General features: G+C 44.0%; 2 long non-coding RNA genes across 2 annotated transcripts; both read right to left on the bottom strand.

The window, feature by feature from the left end:
* Positions 1-380: 380 nt before the first annotated feature.
* On the bottom strand, positions 381-1220 carry LOC120658733. Its single transcript, XR_005668823.1, has 3 exons — positions 1181-1220; positions 934-1068; positions 381-804 (listed from the first exon to the last, which is right to left on the bottom strand). It is a non-coding gene; the product is annotated as an uncharacterized LOC120658733 (long non-coding RNA).
* Positions 1221-13477: 12257 nt separating this feature from the next.
* LOC120659830 lies at positions 13478-16194 on the bottom strand. The gene is made up of 5 exons (XR_005669204.1): positions 14396-16194; positions 14207-14317; positions 14013-14094; positions 13849-13941; positions 13478-13768 (listed from the first exon to the last, which is right to left on the bottom strand). It is a non-coding gene; the product is annotated as an uncharacterized LOC120659830 (long non-coding RNA).
* Positions 16195-17603: the final 1409 nt, after the last annotated feature.

Raw genomic sequence — 17603 nt, 5'->3', positions numbered from 1 at the left:
AGTTGGCTCAGATCTACTAGAAGATAGGGTGGGCTAAGGAAATTAACGAGATTATTAAGCAAAACAGTCAGCTGCTAAGTACGCAAATTTCATAACCAAAGACACATGAGAAGCACAAGTGCACAACTAACTAAGCACTACAGTACAGTACACGGGAAAGCAAGTTACTAGGCAACATGTACTACAAAATGAAGATTTTATAATCTACTGAGGAGGTAGCTGGTCTTTGAAGTTCCAAATAAAGAATGTCTTTTGCAGCAATCTCCTACTATATATATAGCTCTTGTCTGTGAACTTCACCATTTCTAGTAAAATCTGTTTACTGCATAGACCACAAACTAACAATAGATATATTTTGATACCATGAGACAATTGTTGAGACAATGTACCAAATGAGAGTGGAAAGGAAAAATCATAAAAGGGTTACGACCAAGGCTAATTTTAACATCTACATTCAAAGGGATCAGTTATAGACAAATCACGGATATGGTCAACGTGCATAACAAAACGCTGACATCCATTTGCCGTAAAATGTAACCGTGCACCTCTTGAAGCCTTTTTCTCCATCTGAAGCATCTCATGTTGTTCTGCAATAAACTCCTCATTGTAATCTTTACTTTCAACCTCAAGTGTCATTAACTCTAACTCTCTCGCATTCAGTAGAAAGAATGAGGCAAAGTTGACTTGTGATCTGATGCCTTGATACTGCGCCAACACTATTGTCTTGAGACGGATATCAGAGCATTTAATGAAATCCCCATGTTTGCGACGCCACCAATTCATTTCTCGGCCTGAAATACAAGACTGCAGAGCAAGCAGATTAAAATAGGGAAACTCAAACCACATTGCTGGTAAAAAGGATTGGCATAGCAACAAGCCAATGAAAAGAACATGTATGAACAACTCGAGAACTGTCAGTGAAGAGAACTTTACCATTATGTACAACTTCTCTAAACATGGAAAGCATTTCATCAAGTCAATAACCATATCAAGTTTAATATCACGTGATTTGAGAGCCAGAATCTTGACACTGCGCACCACCGTAGTCAAGCTCACAAGAAGGAATCCCTAAATCAAGCATAAAAAGAACATACCATTAGGCCATATGCAGATTATATGAAGTAACCAAAACAATAGATAGCAGCCTTTAGTTGGGAAGAAACTAAAACGTAGTAGCTACCTGAAGAACCGTGGTGCCAAACACGAGTAAGGAATCTAGCACTAGCACAGAAATGATTTGGTGTGGCGGGCAAAACATATCTGTGCTGGCAGGTGGGACGCCCGCCAGCATTCTTGTGCCAGCACAAATGGCCATTTGTGCTGGCGGGCGGGTCACCCGCACTACTACAAAAACGTTGATTTGTCCCGGTTGGGAAACCGCTGTTGTCCCGATTTCCCAACCGGGAACGCCAGTCCGGGACAAAAGGGGGTGCCCTTTTGTCCCGGGTCTGGCAACCGGGATAAAAGAGGACCTTTTGTCCCGGTTGGTAACACCAACCGGGACAAAAGGTGCAGCTAGCGCCCACGTGGCTGGCGCACCCTTTTGTCCCGGTTGGTGTTACCAACCGGGACAAAAGGTCTCTTTTTTTTCATGTTTTTCTTTTCTCAATTCTTTTTCTATTTCAATTATACTTTTCTATTGGAATTAAGTGTGTATGATCTCCATTAATATATACATATATATATAGTTACTTATATATTATTTTTCCTAGATTGTTTTCATATATAAATTAATTCACTTATATATATATATATGTATACACATATCTATACATGTGAATTCCTTTACATATAAAAATGTCTAGGACCAATATTATATAAATATATATATACACATATATTATTGGAGTGCTTATATATATAATACATACATACTCTGTCATATTTGCATAGGTATATTCGTTCTTAATTACATAGTAGAATTCGCCTTTTGGAAATTTAATACATACATACTCATAAATAGAAATTTAATACATAGACACACATATATATTTACAAAGTTATATTCGTTCTTAATTACATATATATGCGTATATTGTCATATTTGCTGTGATTGTCAATATTAGATATTCCATCATAGTAGAATTCGCCTTTTGGATCGAGGACTTGCTCAACAATAAATCCGGAGAATTGTTCTTGAATCGCCATAATCTTTTCCTCCGGTATGAGTTTATCGCGCATCTCCCCGACCTATGGAAAAAGGGGATAATTAATTTCGACTAATTAAAATACGAGTTCAAATATTAACAAGTTTTTTTACTTACTTCCTCCTCCCAATCTGTCCAGCCCTTTGGAGGACCTACCAGACCATGGATGTTCTCGCATACATAGTATGCGCACAATACAGTGCCTGGTTTCTGCCTCATACACTTTAAGAGAGAAGAAATTATCAGGTATTTACATGAATATATAATAAAACTAATGAATCGTGCAACGAATCATCCAAGCGCGTACCGGAAAATCTGTCTTGATCTTCAATTCCTTGTCAAATTTACCTGGATGATTTTTAGCAAATTCTTTCCAAACCCTGTGCATGATTAGAACAATTATAGTCAAGTAACAAAGTGATTCAAATTATCGGTCATCGACGGAGTAGTGGTAGAATTACTTTTTCATCATGTTAAGAAGATTTTCGTATTGTTCTGGAGGTCTCCTCAATGAGTCCATAACCACGAGTAGGCTCTTCTCGGGAATTATGACAATTAGGACAAAGTGTTCACTGCAAGATTATACGGAGGCAGTTCTTGGTAGTTAAGGTTTAAACAATTCGATTACAGAATAGAAAGAGTTAGACGGAAGGAATCACTCACGCAAAGTTGTAAGGAAACAATATCATTTGCTTGTTGTGATGAACGCTTATGTACTTGAACAAGTTTTGGAATATCTCATCGGAATTGTCACGTAGAAGCCTCCAATTACAAGTAATTGGGTCGATGAAGCCGAGGTGAGAGTATCCCTTTCTTCTGCAAGTATGTATCTCCATTCTACATGATACCGAATAAATCAAGAGATCAGTATGTTGAGATCATGCAAAACAATACGTAAGGAGAGTAAAATACTTACAGAACCCACAAGCCGACCATAGAGATGTCGAGGGCCTCCTGATGGAATAGTTGGTAAATTTCTTCCCAGTTTATCCATATAATGGCCTCCCCCCGTAAGAAATCGTCATCTTTAATCTTTGCGCCCTGCATGAAGATGCAATCGGCCATCGCACGCATGTAGTGCTGGTGCAGCTTATACATTTGCGTTGGAAGCACAGACACTACTTCGGGGGGTACAAGAGTTTTGCCGATCTCAAACGTCCATTTGACGACCACATCGGCCTTTGGAATATCTTCTCCCCCTGCAATCTGAGCGGCCGTCAGGTTTGATTCTTTCAAAAATGTAACAAAGTCTTGTTCTTGCGTCGTCTGTCCCACTACGAGAGGCTCTATTGATTGTTTCTTTTGGGCTCTGAGCTGTGGAACGTCGGACGACGACGACTTTGATTGTCTCTTCTTTTTCTCAGTAGTTTTGATAATTGTGTGTTCGTAGTCTGAAGGGGGTTCTCTCGGAATGAATTTTCTCTTATTTGCTTCGCACATTCCCTTAAAAAATTTCAAATCTATCGGATTTATCACTTTCTCGGGCTCCGGCTTCGGCTTCGGCTTGAAGTGCTCTTTAACTCTTTCTTGAGTTATCCGATTGCATTCTTCAAGGCTCATGTCCCAGGGTTTAATAGGAGCCTCCTTGGTTTTCTTCTTCTTTTCCTTCTTCTTTGGAGGCTCCTTAGCCGGTGCAGCTACCTTCTTTGCCGGCGGCCGTTTCTGCTTCTTTGCCGGCGGCGGAGGGGGTGACCATGGAGGCGACGGTGACGCTTGAGTGTTCATCAGCGCATGAGATGATGGTGATGGAGAATGTGCCGGTGAACCTTGTCGAGACAGTGCTGCCCTTGGGGAGTTTTGCGGAGATGCCGGTCTTGGAGAGGCATGCTGAGATGCCGGTCTTGGTGTTTGATCATCCGACTTTAGGACAATGTAGCGCTTATCCCATAGGATGTAGCCATGAATGGCTTCTGCTAGTGTCCTCTCCCCATCGCCTCCAGGAATATCAAGCTTGAGCGTCTCCCAACCCTGGCACACCTGCTCCACGCCAACTCTTGTGTATCTAGGCGGAATTTGCTGCCCGTGGTACACGTCGCCTGGTTCGGTTGGCATGGCGGTACCGTACGCAACAGTGAACATTAAGTTCTTAACGGCAGTCTGCAGGTCACAAGGTGTCCGGTGGGTGATCTCATCCACTGGAAATCGCTGCGGGGCCGACGCTTCAACTGCGGCCTGGATCCCCGTGGGCTCGGCGGTGGCGACGTCTGTGGAAGCGCAGCTGCTTTTCCACTGAGACAGGTGATCGGTTGCGACACTAGGCTCTGGAGGCAACGTTTGCGCTTGCTGTTGCTGGCTCATTGCTACGGCCACTTGGCATTGAACCTCTTCCTCCAGTCTTTGATCGTGTGACATGAGCCGTTCCTCTAGCCTTTGCAAGTGCTCCCGCTCATCATTCTTTCTTCTTTGCCGGCTTCTATATGAATCAATGTAATCCCTGAACCCATACTTCCACGGAACCACGCCTTTGCCTCTTGTGCGGCCCGGATGCTCTGGATTCCCAAGGGCATAAGTCAGCTCGTCCCTCTCTCTATCCGGCAGGAATGTTCCCTCGGCCGCTGCTTGTATGGCCTCCTGTAGTCTCTGGGCTGCTCGCTGGATGTTTGTCCCATAGATGCAGTCACCAGTCAATGAGTCCAAGCTTCCCCCGTGACCATAAAACCAGGTCCTTGACCTTTCAGGCCAGTTCATGGTCGCAGGTTGGATGCCTCTGTCAAGCAGATCCTGCTCCATCTTCTCCCATTTGGGTACTGCAAGCTTGTAGCCTCCTTGGCCTAGAGTGTGATGGTACACTTTCTTCGAGGCGTTGTCTTTGGCCTTCTGCACCTTCTGAAGCCCAAGCTCTGAAGACTTGTATTCCACAAATGCATCCCAGTGACCCCTGAGCTTTTCGAGCTCGCCGGTAAATACGGGTGTGGTCCTGGTCTTGATATATTTCTTCGTCAAAATTTTCTTGAATGATCGCAGCTGTTCGGCCATCTTACTCAGGGTCCAGCGCTTGCATATCTCTTCGGATTCAGCTGGAACCGTGAAGTTTTTCTTAAGCTCCCGCCAGCACCATTCTTTTTCTCTTTCGGGTACCGCATCCCGTTCCTCGCTTAGATTGGAAGCTTTCCAGAGCCTGAAGCTGATCGGGATGTGGTCCCTGACAATACATCCGGATTGTCTTATGAATTTTTTGGCGGCAGCTTCTGGAGCGATCGGTTCGCCATCTGGACCAACTTCCGTTATAATAAACCGCCCTTCCAGTTTTTTTGTTGGGCCTCGCTTCGTCTTTTTCTGCTGCGACGATGATCCAGACGGCTATAAAAAAACATTCATAGTATTCATATAGATTCAGATGAAAATATGATTGTCACTACAAATAAATATAATTGTGATATGTACATTAGCACTTTGTTCAGCAGCAGCGTCATCCTGAATAGATGGTGCCTCAATTCCATCACCGGACATATTCAAATATATGTCGGTATTGCTGCCATCATCAGCTTGTTCAGCGACATCTCCTTGACCGTCGCCAATCATATTCAACAAGAACTGTTCGTCTTCCGCGTCTGTGTGTCGCGGATCCATCGTAACTAAAATATGAATACAAATAAAACCCTTAAAAATTATCTAAATAATCCACATATTTGCGTGCATTTGACTAAGTACCGATCGATGGACGAGGTCGAGTAATATTCTCTAAGTAATTCAAGAAATGAACTTGAAATATTCTATCGATAATTTCACTAAGTACCGATCGATGGATGAGGTCGAGAAATATTTCACTAAGTAATTCAAGAAATATACATGAAATATTTAAAAGAAATTTAAACTCACTTTACACATACATACATACATACATTCATAGATTTAAAAATTTGTAAATATACCTTTATTTACACAACAAATTATGATTTCACTCTTAACAACAAATTATGATTTCACTCTAAATAACATGAACTCTAAATTATGATTTCAAATTATGAGCATGTCCCAAAGTTACATGAGTGTAGCTTCCTAGCTACTGAAAATGAGCCCCATAATTGGTCGTCGATGTCGATCTCAGTGCTGCAAACACTCGACACACTCTGAAAACTAAAAATTAAAGAACATTGGGGAACTATACAGAGGCAGGAGCTTCCCAACGTAGCGAGAGGTTCTGGGGTTGAATGGAATGGAGAAGGTGTTGAGGGGACTCTCGTAGTAGGACGATCTTTTAGGAGATGAAACCTCGGTGTCAAATGCAGTGGGATTCAGCCTTTCTCCACTATGATTCCATCTATTTTTAGGTACAGGCAGCTTTAGTAGTTTATGTACCAGGCTGCATTACTTTTACCTTTTAGGTAACAAATGTATTGTTGAATGATTGATCGCTCTTATACTAGTTTACCATACTTCTTAGTACACAATTCTCGTAATTTTCTAGACCTTCATTGATCCTGTACAATGCTAAATTAACCATATAATTTGCTACTTTCTTTGAATTGTGCCGATTTCATCAGGTTCTTTTGTTGTGGTTGATTTTATGGACTTAGGTCTAAGTAGCACGAAACTAAAAGTTTTTTATTAGTAAATGTTATAGAAAATTTATGGATCCATGTTACTTACTTGCCAAGAGTTTTCTTTCTAGTAAATCGAAGTCAGCAATTTACGTCAATTAAGTTGGACCCTGAATGTTATTATAGTAAATTCATAGATTCATGTCAATTACTTATCAATAATTTTTCTCTCATGCAGATCATAATTAGAAAGTTATATTAGTCATTGTTGTGGTACTGTAAGTTTGACAGATGATTTACACGGTGCATTTGTGTGCGTGAGCTTATTTCCTTCCATTACAGTACTCATAATAATAGTTTACCATAGCTTTCCATTTAGTTGCGTAGTAGGAAGCTTAAGTCAGATTCAGGGTGAACACTATAATAGTTTTGTGAAGCCTCATTTCCTATTTGATGACCTAAATAATTAATATATTGTTTAACATTGTCCTTATTATTGGTGAGTTTAGGTAATGAGACCTCGGAAAAATACCAAGCATCAATGCACCTACATTTGAGAGCAGCAGATAAAGCATGGTGATTCTGTTAGTGCTCTGTGTTGGAGGGGACGAGATCGAGCTCTACCTTTGGGTACGCGGCGTGGGCTGGGATGGCCTGTAGCGGCGGGTCGATGGCGAGCAGGGGATGGTGGCGAGGGCGTTACGGCGGCGGCGGCGGCTCTGGGCGGCGGCGTGAGGTCGGGGCTCTGGGCGGCGGCGACGTCGATGGCGGCGGTGCTTGGCTCGCGCGGTGGGGGGAGCAGGACGGCGGAGGCGGTGGCTCTGGGCGGCGGCGACGTCGATGGCGGCGGTGCTCGGCTCGCGCGGTGGGGGGAGCAGGACGGCGGCGGCACCAGGCGCAGATGAGAAACCAAGTGTTAGGGGAAGGGTGAAGGAGGAAGGAAATATATGGGGGGGGAGTCCTTTTGTCCCGGGTGAAGCCACGACCCGGGACAAAAGGACCTTTTGTCCCGGGTCGTGGCTTCACCCGGGACAAAAGGCCCTTTTTGTCCCGGGTCGTGGCTTCACCCGGGACAAAAGGGGTTTTTCGGCGGGCCGGGAAAATTCCCAGCCCGCGGCCCACCTTTAGTCCCGGGTGGATCTACCACCCGGGACAAAAGGGGCCCGTTTTCCCTCGTCCCCACCTAATGTTATGTTTGTTTTTGTTTCTTTTTATTTCTCTTTTAAAATTGGCTTTCATTTGTTAATTCAGTTAATAAAATTATGATTCCAAAAATTATGGAACAAAATTTCTTATCTCTATATAAACTTGATACACGCAACAAAAATAATTAATTTTCATTCAAGTGATTGGGTCAATGAAATATCTAACTTTTTTGAAATCATATTTGTTATTTTGACCATGCAAAAATATATTAGGTGAAATTTTTTTTCAAACTGTTGCTTTTCGACAAAAAGTGGATTCTATCACGATATTAACGTTTAAAAAGTGAATTTTAGTTAAAATTAAGCAATTTCATGATATTAATGAGTAGTGTGTGAGTTTGAGAGATAGTGTGTGTTAGTGAGATTGTGTGTTAGTGAGAGAGTATAGTGTGTTAATGTGAATGTAATTTCATGAAATAAATAAAATTAGTTGAGTAATCCATTATTGAATGAAAATTATAATTGAGTCTAGTAATTAAGTGAAAAATATATAAAATAATATATATAACACATAAAGTATAATTGTACAGTACATATATAATAAAAGTATTCGAATTGCGATTATGTTTTTATACAATAATATAAAATGATTCAAGTACAAGAAGGATTAGCGGTAACAGACTTTCTCTTCACAAATGTCCCTTGATTATGATCACGGCGCAAGTATGGAGCATCATCATTGGCTAGCAGGATGCATGGATCAGCATTTACTTCGAAAGGTGGAATGTCAACAAAATTATTATATTCTTCTGAAAAGTCTGTCTTGTCCTCCACTCCAACGATGTTTCTCTTTCCTGATAGAACTATGTGTCGCTTAGGCTCATCCTTTTGCTTGTTTATCCCCTTCTTTGGCTTGCTGGACATGTCCTTAATGTAGAAAACCTGAGCGACATCCTGGGCTAGGACAAATGGCTCGTCTCTATACCCAAGATTGTTGAGATCAAATATTGTCATCCCATACTCATCTTTTGTTACCCCTCCTCCAGATAGCTTAACCCATTGGCAACGAAATAGAGGCACCTTGAAATTGGGACCGTAATCCAGCTCCCATATCTCTTCAATGTAGCCGTAATATGTGTCCTTTTTTCCATTATTGTCTGTGGCATCCATACGAACACCGCTGTTTTGGTTGGTACTCTTTTTATCTTGGGCTATCGTATAAAATGTGTTTCCATTTATCTCGTACCCTTGGTATGTTAAGATATTCCAAGATGGTCCCCTAGCCAATAAGAACAGTTGTTCACTTATATCTATGTTATGCATTAGATGCTTCTGCAACTAGCTGCAGAAAGTGTTCATGTGCTCACATGTAATCCATGCCTCAGACTTTTCCGGGAAATTGGAGAGCAGAATTTTCTTGTGTTCCTCGATATATGGGTCAACCAAGGATGATTGTTGAAGAACCATATAATGCGCTTTCTTGAATGAGAAATCATCTGTGCAGACATAAGATTTCTTTCCTAATGTACCCTTTCCAGTTAGTCTCCCCTTATATCGCGATTCAGGGACTCCAATCGGTTTAAGGTCATCAATAAAGTCAACACAAAAGTCAATGACCTCCTCAGTTCCGTAGGCACTGGCGACGCTTCCTTCTGGACGAGCTCTATTACGAACACATTTCTTGAGTACCCCCATGAACCTTTCGAATGGGAACATGTTGTGTAGAAATACTGGTCTGAGGATATCAATCTCTTTGACAAGGTGCACTAGAAGATGTGTCATGATGTTGAAGAAAGATGGTGGAAATATCAGCTCAAAGCCAACAAGACATTGCACCACATCGTTTTGCAGCTTTATCAAATTCTCCGGGTCAATTATCTTCTGAGAAACTGCGTTGAGGAAGGCACATATCTTCACGATGGTTAACCGGACGTTATCAGGCATAATCCCCCGCAGCACAACCGGAAGAAGTTCGGTCATAAGCACATGGCAGTCATGGGACTTGAGATTTGTAAATTTCTTCTCTACCAAATTTAAGATTCCTTTTATATTGGATGAGTATCCAGATGGAACCTTTATACTGCTCAAGCAGTCAAACATGGTTTCTTTCTCTTCCTTGCTAAGAGTATAGCTGGCAGAACTTAAGTATTGTCGTCCATTATCTCGCTGTTGTGGATGTAAGGCATCTCGTTCTTCCATACGTTGCAATTCTTGACGTGCTTCTACTGTATCTTTTGTCTTTCCGTACACTCCCAAGAATGCTATCAGGTTGACGCAAAAATTCTTCGTGAGGTGCATCACATCAATTGCATGACGAACATCTAAGACTTCCCAATATGGTAGCTCCCAAAATATAGATTTCTTCTTCCACATGGGCGCCATTCCGTTTTCGTTCGGAACAGGTTGGCTACCAGACCCCTTTCCAAAAATAACTTCTAGATCTTTTACCATGTTGAAGACGTCTTTACTACTACGGTGCATCGGTTTTGTTCGGTGGTCCGCTTGGCCTTTGAAATGCTTGCCCTTCTTTCGTACCGCATGCCTGATGGGCGACGATGACCCATGTATACAACCTTCTTACAGTGAGTCAACAATATATTATCGGTATCATCTAAACAGTGTGTGCATGCTTTGTATCCCTTGTTCGAATGTCCTGACAAGTTACTAAGAGCAGGCCAGTCATTGATCGTTACGAACAGCAATGCTCGTAGGTTGAAGTTTTCCTGTTTGTATTCATCCCACATCCGTACACCTTCATCGCCCCAGAGCAATAAGAGTTCTTCGACCAATGGTCTTAGGTACACATCAATGTCATTTCCGGGCTGCTTTGGACCCGGGATAAGCACTGGCATCATGATGAACTTTTGTTTCATGCAGAGCCATGGTGGAAGATTGTACAGACAAAGAGTCACAGGCCAAGTGCTATGACCACTGCTCATCTCACCAAAAGGATTCATGCCATCCGTACTCAAACCGAACCTTATGTTTCTCGCATCCAAATCAAATTTAGGGTACGTTCTATCTATTTTTCTCCACTGCGACCCATCAGCGGGGTGTCTCAACATCGAGTCTTTCTTGCATTCCTCTTTGTGCCATCGCATCAACTTAGCATTATCTTTATTTCTAAACAGACGCTTCAAACGTGGTATTATAGGCGAATACCACATGACCTTCGCAGGAACTCTCTTCCGGGGAGGCTCCCCCTCGACATCTCCAGGATCATCTTTTCTAATCTTATAACGCAATGCACTGCATACGGGACATGCATCCAAATTCTTGTACTCGCCTCGGTAGAGGATGCAGTCGTTGGGGCATGCATGTATCTTTTACATTTCCAGTCCCAAAGGGCAAACAAGTTGCTTGGCTTCATACGTTGTGGCAGGCAATTCATTGTCCTTAGGAAGCATTTTTTTAACAAGTTTGAGTAATTCACCAAATCCCTTGTCGGATACACCATTTGTCACCTTCCATTGCAGCAACTCCAAGGTGGTGCCAAGTTTCTTAAATCCATTTTGACAATCTGGGTACAACAACTTATGGTGGTCCTCTAACAACTTCTGGAACTTCAACCTCTCCGTTTCACTCTCACAGTCTGCCTGCACATTGTGCAATGCCTGCCCCAGATCGTCGCTGGGATCATTTTCTGCTACATCTACTTCGGGCTCTTCCATGGGAATATCGTCATCGAATGCACCGATTCCAGCATTCCCGGGAAAGTGGTCGTCAAAATCTTCTTCTTCATTGTCTTCCATGGTAACCCCCTGTTCTCCGTGCTTCGTCCAACAAACATACTTCTTCATGAAACCATTTGCGAAAATGTGGCTGTGTAGGATTCTTGAAGATGAGTAATCCTTGTTATTGTTGCAATGAACACACGGGCAGCACATAAAACCATTCTGCTTGTTTGCCTCAGCCACAGACAAAAAATAATGCAGGCCATCAATGAATTCTTTCGAACGTCGGTCAGCATTGTACATCCATTGCCGGTCCATCTGCATTTTAAATAAATCGATTTGAATTCTTTACACGTATCGAATAAATAAAATATATCAAACCCTCCAGCTGCTGAAGCCATATTTTACTGAAAAATACCTTTATTTTCCACAAAATTATAAATTCTTACCATTACAATGCAAAAATTATTTACTATTACAATTACAATGATCAGATTAATAACTCTTGCAAATAACAATGAAATCATATAAAAAAGATGAAATGTATCATTAATCCTCAAGAAATCTCTAATTAATTGAAAGAAATCTCTATAACTTCTAATTACTTTGACACCCTTCAGTTCCAGGAGTACACTCTTTTCAATATCCAGAAACCCTCTAGAAGAAAAATAAACCTTTATTTCTGAAAATGTATATGTTAGTAACCTCAACCCTGCGGTGATGACACTGCCTTTCGGGGGGACACGGTGCAGTACAAGGATGTCACCAATCGGCTAGTCGCAGCACCAACATTTACGATTAATAGGCACATCACTTGGCACAGGCAGCATGCTCGTTGATATGCTCTCAGTACAACAACGGGCATGTTGACTGCGTCAAATGCTTTTTTCTTATCAATCGGAAGTGCTGGTGATGCGACCAACCGATTTGCGACGTCCTTATAGCGCATCGTGTATCCCTGAAAGGTAGTGCCATCACCGTTGGATGGAGATTAACGACGTATACTTGTTTCGAAATAAAGATATTTTTAGCTTCTAGATGGTTTCAATGTGAGCCTGATTAAATACATCACTAGAGTGTCAAAATAATCCATTCATAATACAAAAAATTCTATAATATACTCATTTCATTAATTCATTCATGAATAAAAAAATCAACTATCCACAATATGGTCATATATACAAGTACATCACATGAAGTATCTACACTCATTCTAAAAATTTCTACTATCCATATACTCATCTAAATCTAAAAGAAAATTACACCTACATATGCAATCTAGCTAGCTAAATGTCCAAGAAATGAGCTAGCTACACATTTTCTCTATTTCTAAAGTATGAAATGAGCTATACAAGCCAAGGAAGAAGAGAAAAACAAGCCCCAAACCTTTAGAGCAGATGGATGGACGGGGAATCAAAGATCTTCACAAATGTGGTGAAGAAATGAGCAAGAACTCCTCTATCCCGAGCCAAGAACAGCAAGAAAACAAGTGAGCTGAATGGCTCGGGCGGGGGGAGAGGGAAGGGGATAAGGGGCCCAAGGCCTTTTATCCCGGTTGGAGGCACCAACCGGGACAAAAGGCCCCCATTTTGTCCCGGTTGGTGTCTCCAACCGGGACAAAAGGCCCCTGTCCCCCCCCCCCCCCCCCGCTGGCTCGGCTAGCCGTTGGACCCGGGACAAAAGCCACCTATTGTCCCGGGCCCAAAGGCTGCCGGGACAAATGGCCAGGAACAAAGGCCTGTTTTGTAGTAGTGCCGCCAGCACAAATTGTATCTTTACTGGCGGGCTCCTTAAGTCGCCTGCCAGTACAAATTGGGATCTGTGCTCGCGGTTGTCTTAAGGAACCGCCAGGACAAATTGATTCTGTGCTGGCGAATGGCTTAACTAACCCGCCAGCACAAAGATTTTTCTTGTGCTATAATTTTATTTTCTGTCAATTTAAATTTAAATTTGTTTCCCATTAATTGAAAGTTAATATTTCTTGCAATATATCACTGTACGTTGCATCAATACTTTTAACATGGTGCATCAATTAAAATGACTAATGTTTCCAAGCAACTAATATTTAGTAACAAGAGCAACCATCATGTTTACAATAATATTAATATTTACACCAATTGTTCAAAGAAAAACAACCATTAATTGTCCTTTATCCCGTTGCTAAGGTTGTTGTTCTCATCCAAAGCCAGCACCCCACCGTGGTCAAAGTATTTGCCCGCCACATGACAAATCTCGCATTGGATGAACCTTGCAATGTCAGCGATAATGTTGTCGATCTCTGTGTCGCCCAATCTATTGTTGGCCACAGGTATTTCCTGCATCTGAAAAAAAGTAAGATGTCGTATGTTCAAGTGTCATGTTAAATCATGTTATTAGTATATAGTAGAATATAATGACTTACGTCTTCAGAGTTTGTTCGGTACCTCCCGCTGTTTCTAAGGAACTCGCAGACGTAGTAGCCACATAGCACCGAGCCAGGAGGTTGCTTGTGGCACTTCATAAAAAAATTATATATTAGGAGTGCGTACTTACATAACCAATAAAATTTAAGTGCTATGTTCTTACATGGAAATGATATCGAATGTTCATAACTTCCGTCCTGTCCGGTGGATGTGGCCCGCGTTTCATGACGTAGAGGTGGTACACGCTGTAAGGTTAGAATGACATATAGTAATAATTAATAAGATAATAATTTAGGAATGCATAAATTATTGACAAACTAAATATGCATGGAATTGGAATGTCAGGAAATATCTTACTTTTGTAAAATGCATATGAACTCCCTGTATCATTTTTGGTCATAGTCGGCTGAGTCTAGGACCACTGCTCTTCCGATCTTGGGCATAATCATTATAGCAATCCAATGGTTGCTGCATAATAACATCATTTATTAAATACTACATTAACATTAATTACCACATAATATATGACAATTAAAGCAAACTTACTCAAATTCATATGGAGTCATGAGCCAATCCTTATCAACCCTCTTCAGCATCACTTTTGCAATGTAGGCGGATACCTTGTGCCTTTCTTTTTTGTGCGCCTCTTCTTTGATGTCATCTTTTGCATTCTTGATCTTCACTGCTTTTAGTTGTTCTTGTACCTTTTCGGTCAATTTGTAGCCTTCTTGGTCTTCACAGCTTTTAGTCTTTACTGGCGGGCGATTAAGAGGCCCGCCAGAACAAATACCTTCTGTGCTGGCGGGCGCTAGTCAAGTGGGCCCTGGTGGATTTGGGCTGGCGGGTTCCAACTACGCCCGCCAGCACGGTAAATAGGCCCTGTCAACACAAATTGTTTCTGGACTAGTGTAGCTCATCATTATGACAGCCTAAGGCATCTAGTTTCGGCGCCACAATTACAGACACATCTATGTTATTATGGAGGAACCTTTCAAGGCAAGGGGCGTTGACAAGGATAACTTCGTTTAACCGGGGCGTGCCAGTATGGTGTTTAGCACCGAAGGCAATGCTTCTGAGGCTATTTGAGCTTATCATGAGCTGGTGGCACCCACAGCAGTCGTCGAGCAGCAAGTATTCCAGGACAGGGCAGCTGGAACTGGAAATCATGGTGTGCAGGGAGCAAGGTTTTAAATAACCAGCTATAGCTGCCGCTATAGCCGGATTTAACTTTTTGGGAGCATAAACGCTAGGAGAAGGTCCATTTGGCGCTAAGTAGGATAACCCGCTAATAACCCGCTATAGCCAGCTAAATCAGCTAAATTACCATCTCTTAGCCCGCTAAATTTTGACTGGAGAATGGAGATCGAATGGGTCGCTGTCGCTGGCCGGCCTGCTAAACACAGTGCATCATTTAGGCCCAAAATAGAACCATGTATAAATAGCTGGCCAAGCTCTCTAACCATTTGTGAAAGCATGAAGTTGAAGTCCTATGTTGTTTTTCTACATGATGAATTGATGATGTACTGAATATTCTAAAACTGTGAATTTGATTTGCAAAACAGCTAAATGAGTTAGCTAAGAGTATAGCCGGATATAGCATTTTCTTAGCCTTTGAAAAGGTAACCGGACATGCTGACATCTTGAAGTGTGAGATGCGTGAGCCGGGGGAAGTGAAGCGCTTCAACCTTGGCATCACGAGGTCGAGCTTGCTGAAGGTAGCCACACGGAGGGTCGAGCTTGCTGAAGGTAGCCACACGGAGGTCAAGCTCCTGGAGGCCGTCGAGCGCCGGGGAGCGCAGCCAGGCCTCCACAGTGACGGGGCGGTTGAAGACGAGGTGCGACGGGATGCAGAAGCGGAGGCCGGGGCCGGGGTGGTCAGCGAGGATACGGGAGACGGCTCCGACGAGGGCCCCGTCGGCGTCGGGGAGCTCGCTGCTGTCGAGGTTGAGAGGGGCGGCGCGCCAGATGTGGCGCCACCTTGCCGGGAGGCGAGGGTCTTGACGCGGGCGGCGTCCCTGGTGGAGAGGAGGGCGACGATTTCGCCGAGGATGGCGTCGGGGAGGCCGCTGATGTAGTCGTCGCCGCCGCCTTCATCGCTTGGTGGAGAGGAGGAAGATGGCGTCGGTGCAAGCTGGGGATTCGGCACCTCCGTGGCCTCCGGCGGGGACTCGCCGGCCTCTCGCTCCCCCGAATCCGACTTCCTCCTCTTAGAACTGGGACCCGGCGGCTCCATCTCTGCGCCCGGCGCCCTGCGGCTTGTGGTGCGGGTGTCTGGTGGCGGCGCCGCCGCAACCCTGGCCTTGGTGTGTCAGACTGTGAGAGTGGGTCGGGCTGTTTCACGGCCCAATAAATGGCCGGTCCAGAGCAACTCAAGCCCAAGTAAGTACACTTGGTTGGTGGGGGAGGCCACGTCATCTGAGGAATCGAAGTTGCATGGAGGATCGTCGTCATTCCCGAGAAGGAGCAAGCTATGTTTTAAGCTATGTTTTCTGGGAGAGAAGTTTTGCGTATCGCATGTACTCTGGCGACAGGCCACAGCAAGCTGTCTCTCCTCGAGCATGACCACTATTAGTGAATGCTGCTGCTTGGTGGTTGCGATGCCGAGAGAGCTATCACGCTACCGCAAAACGTATCTTTGCAGTGTATATTTTTGTTTGCCGTGTGCAATATTTCGGACACATGACAAACACATTGTTTATCGTGTGTCTACCAAACCCCACCTGGCCCGGCCGAACACACACCACCCCCTTCCCACACCGTACCCCCTCACCCATCCTCCACTCCCCCATCTCTCCCCTCTCCCTGCTCCCCACTGCCGCCCCCCTCTCTCCCCGCAATCCTGATTCTACAGTCGACCGTGAGTTCCCACGGTCGACTCAACCCCCCCGCTTCCTTCCCACTCTATGCCCTTCCCCGCCTCCTTTTCTCCTTCCTCTCCCCACTCCTTTTCTCCTTCCTCTCCCCACTCCTTTTCTCCGGCGAGGTGCCCACGGCCGCGGAGCCCGGGAGGAGGTGCCCATGGCCGCGGATATCTTACCTCCCTCCGGCGGAACGGCGAGCCCGAGCGGGGCCGCGCAGCGGCGCCCGGCGGGGAGGCGGATCCGCGGCGGGCGATCTGCAGCTGCGGAGCGGTGCAGCTGCGCGCGGCGGGCCGGCGACGGCGAACGAGCGGCGGCGAAGCGGTGCAGCGACGCGCGGCGGCGAAGCGGGGGAGAGGCGCGCGGCGGGGAGGCGGCGGATGATCCGCGCCGCTCCGGTGGCGCGCGGTGGATCCGCCGTCGCCATCGGTAGGGTTTTTTTTCTTTTTTTTTGATACAAATTTTTTTACCTGAGCTTTTTATTTTTGGGTGTAAAATTTTTATCTTCAATTCTTCAATTTATTTCGTAATTTTTTCTTTTCAAATTTTCTCCCGTTATTTTTTCCCATCTTTTTTTTCCAAAATTTTTCTTGAAATTTTTTCAACCTTTCCTATTTTTTTTCAAAAAATTTCTCTGTCCAAATATTTCTTTTTTGAGATTTTTTTGTCAGAAAACGACAAAAAATACTAAAAATGGAAAAAAAACTAACGGTCCGAAGATCGACCGTAGGGAGGGTCTCCCTACGGTCGACTGTAAACTATTGTAGCCCCTCTCTCCCTCCTCTCCGTTGCTGCCGCCACCCGTCCCCATGGCGACTCAGAGTGGCTTCGCCGGCCTCCAGCTAGCACCCCTCCCGGCATGGTCCTCTCCGGCGTGGCCCTCTCCCGGCACGGAG

This window comes from Panicum virgatum, chromosome 2N (genome assembly GCF_016808335.1).
Source record: "Panicum virgatum strain AP13 chromosome 2N, P.virgatum_v5, whole genome shotgun sequence".
NCBI classification, from domain to species: Eukaryota; Viridiplantae; Streptophyta; class Magnoliopsida; order Poales; family Poaceae; genus Panicum; species Panicum virgatum.
Note: the sequence above shows the minus strand (reverse complement) of the source record. Positions and strands in the feature narration are given on the sequence as shown.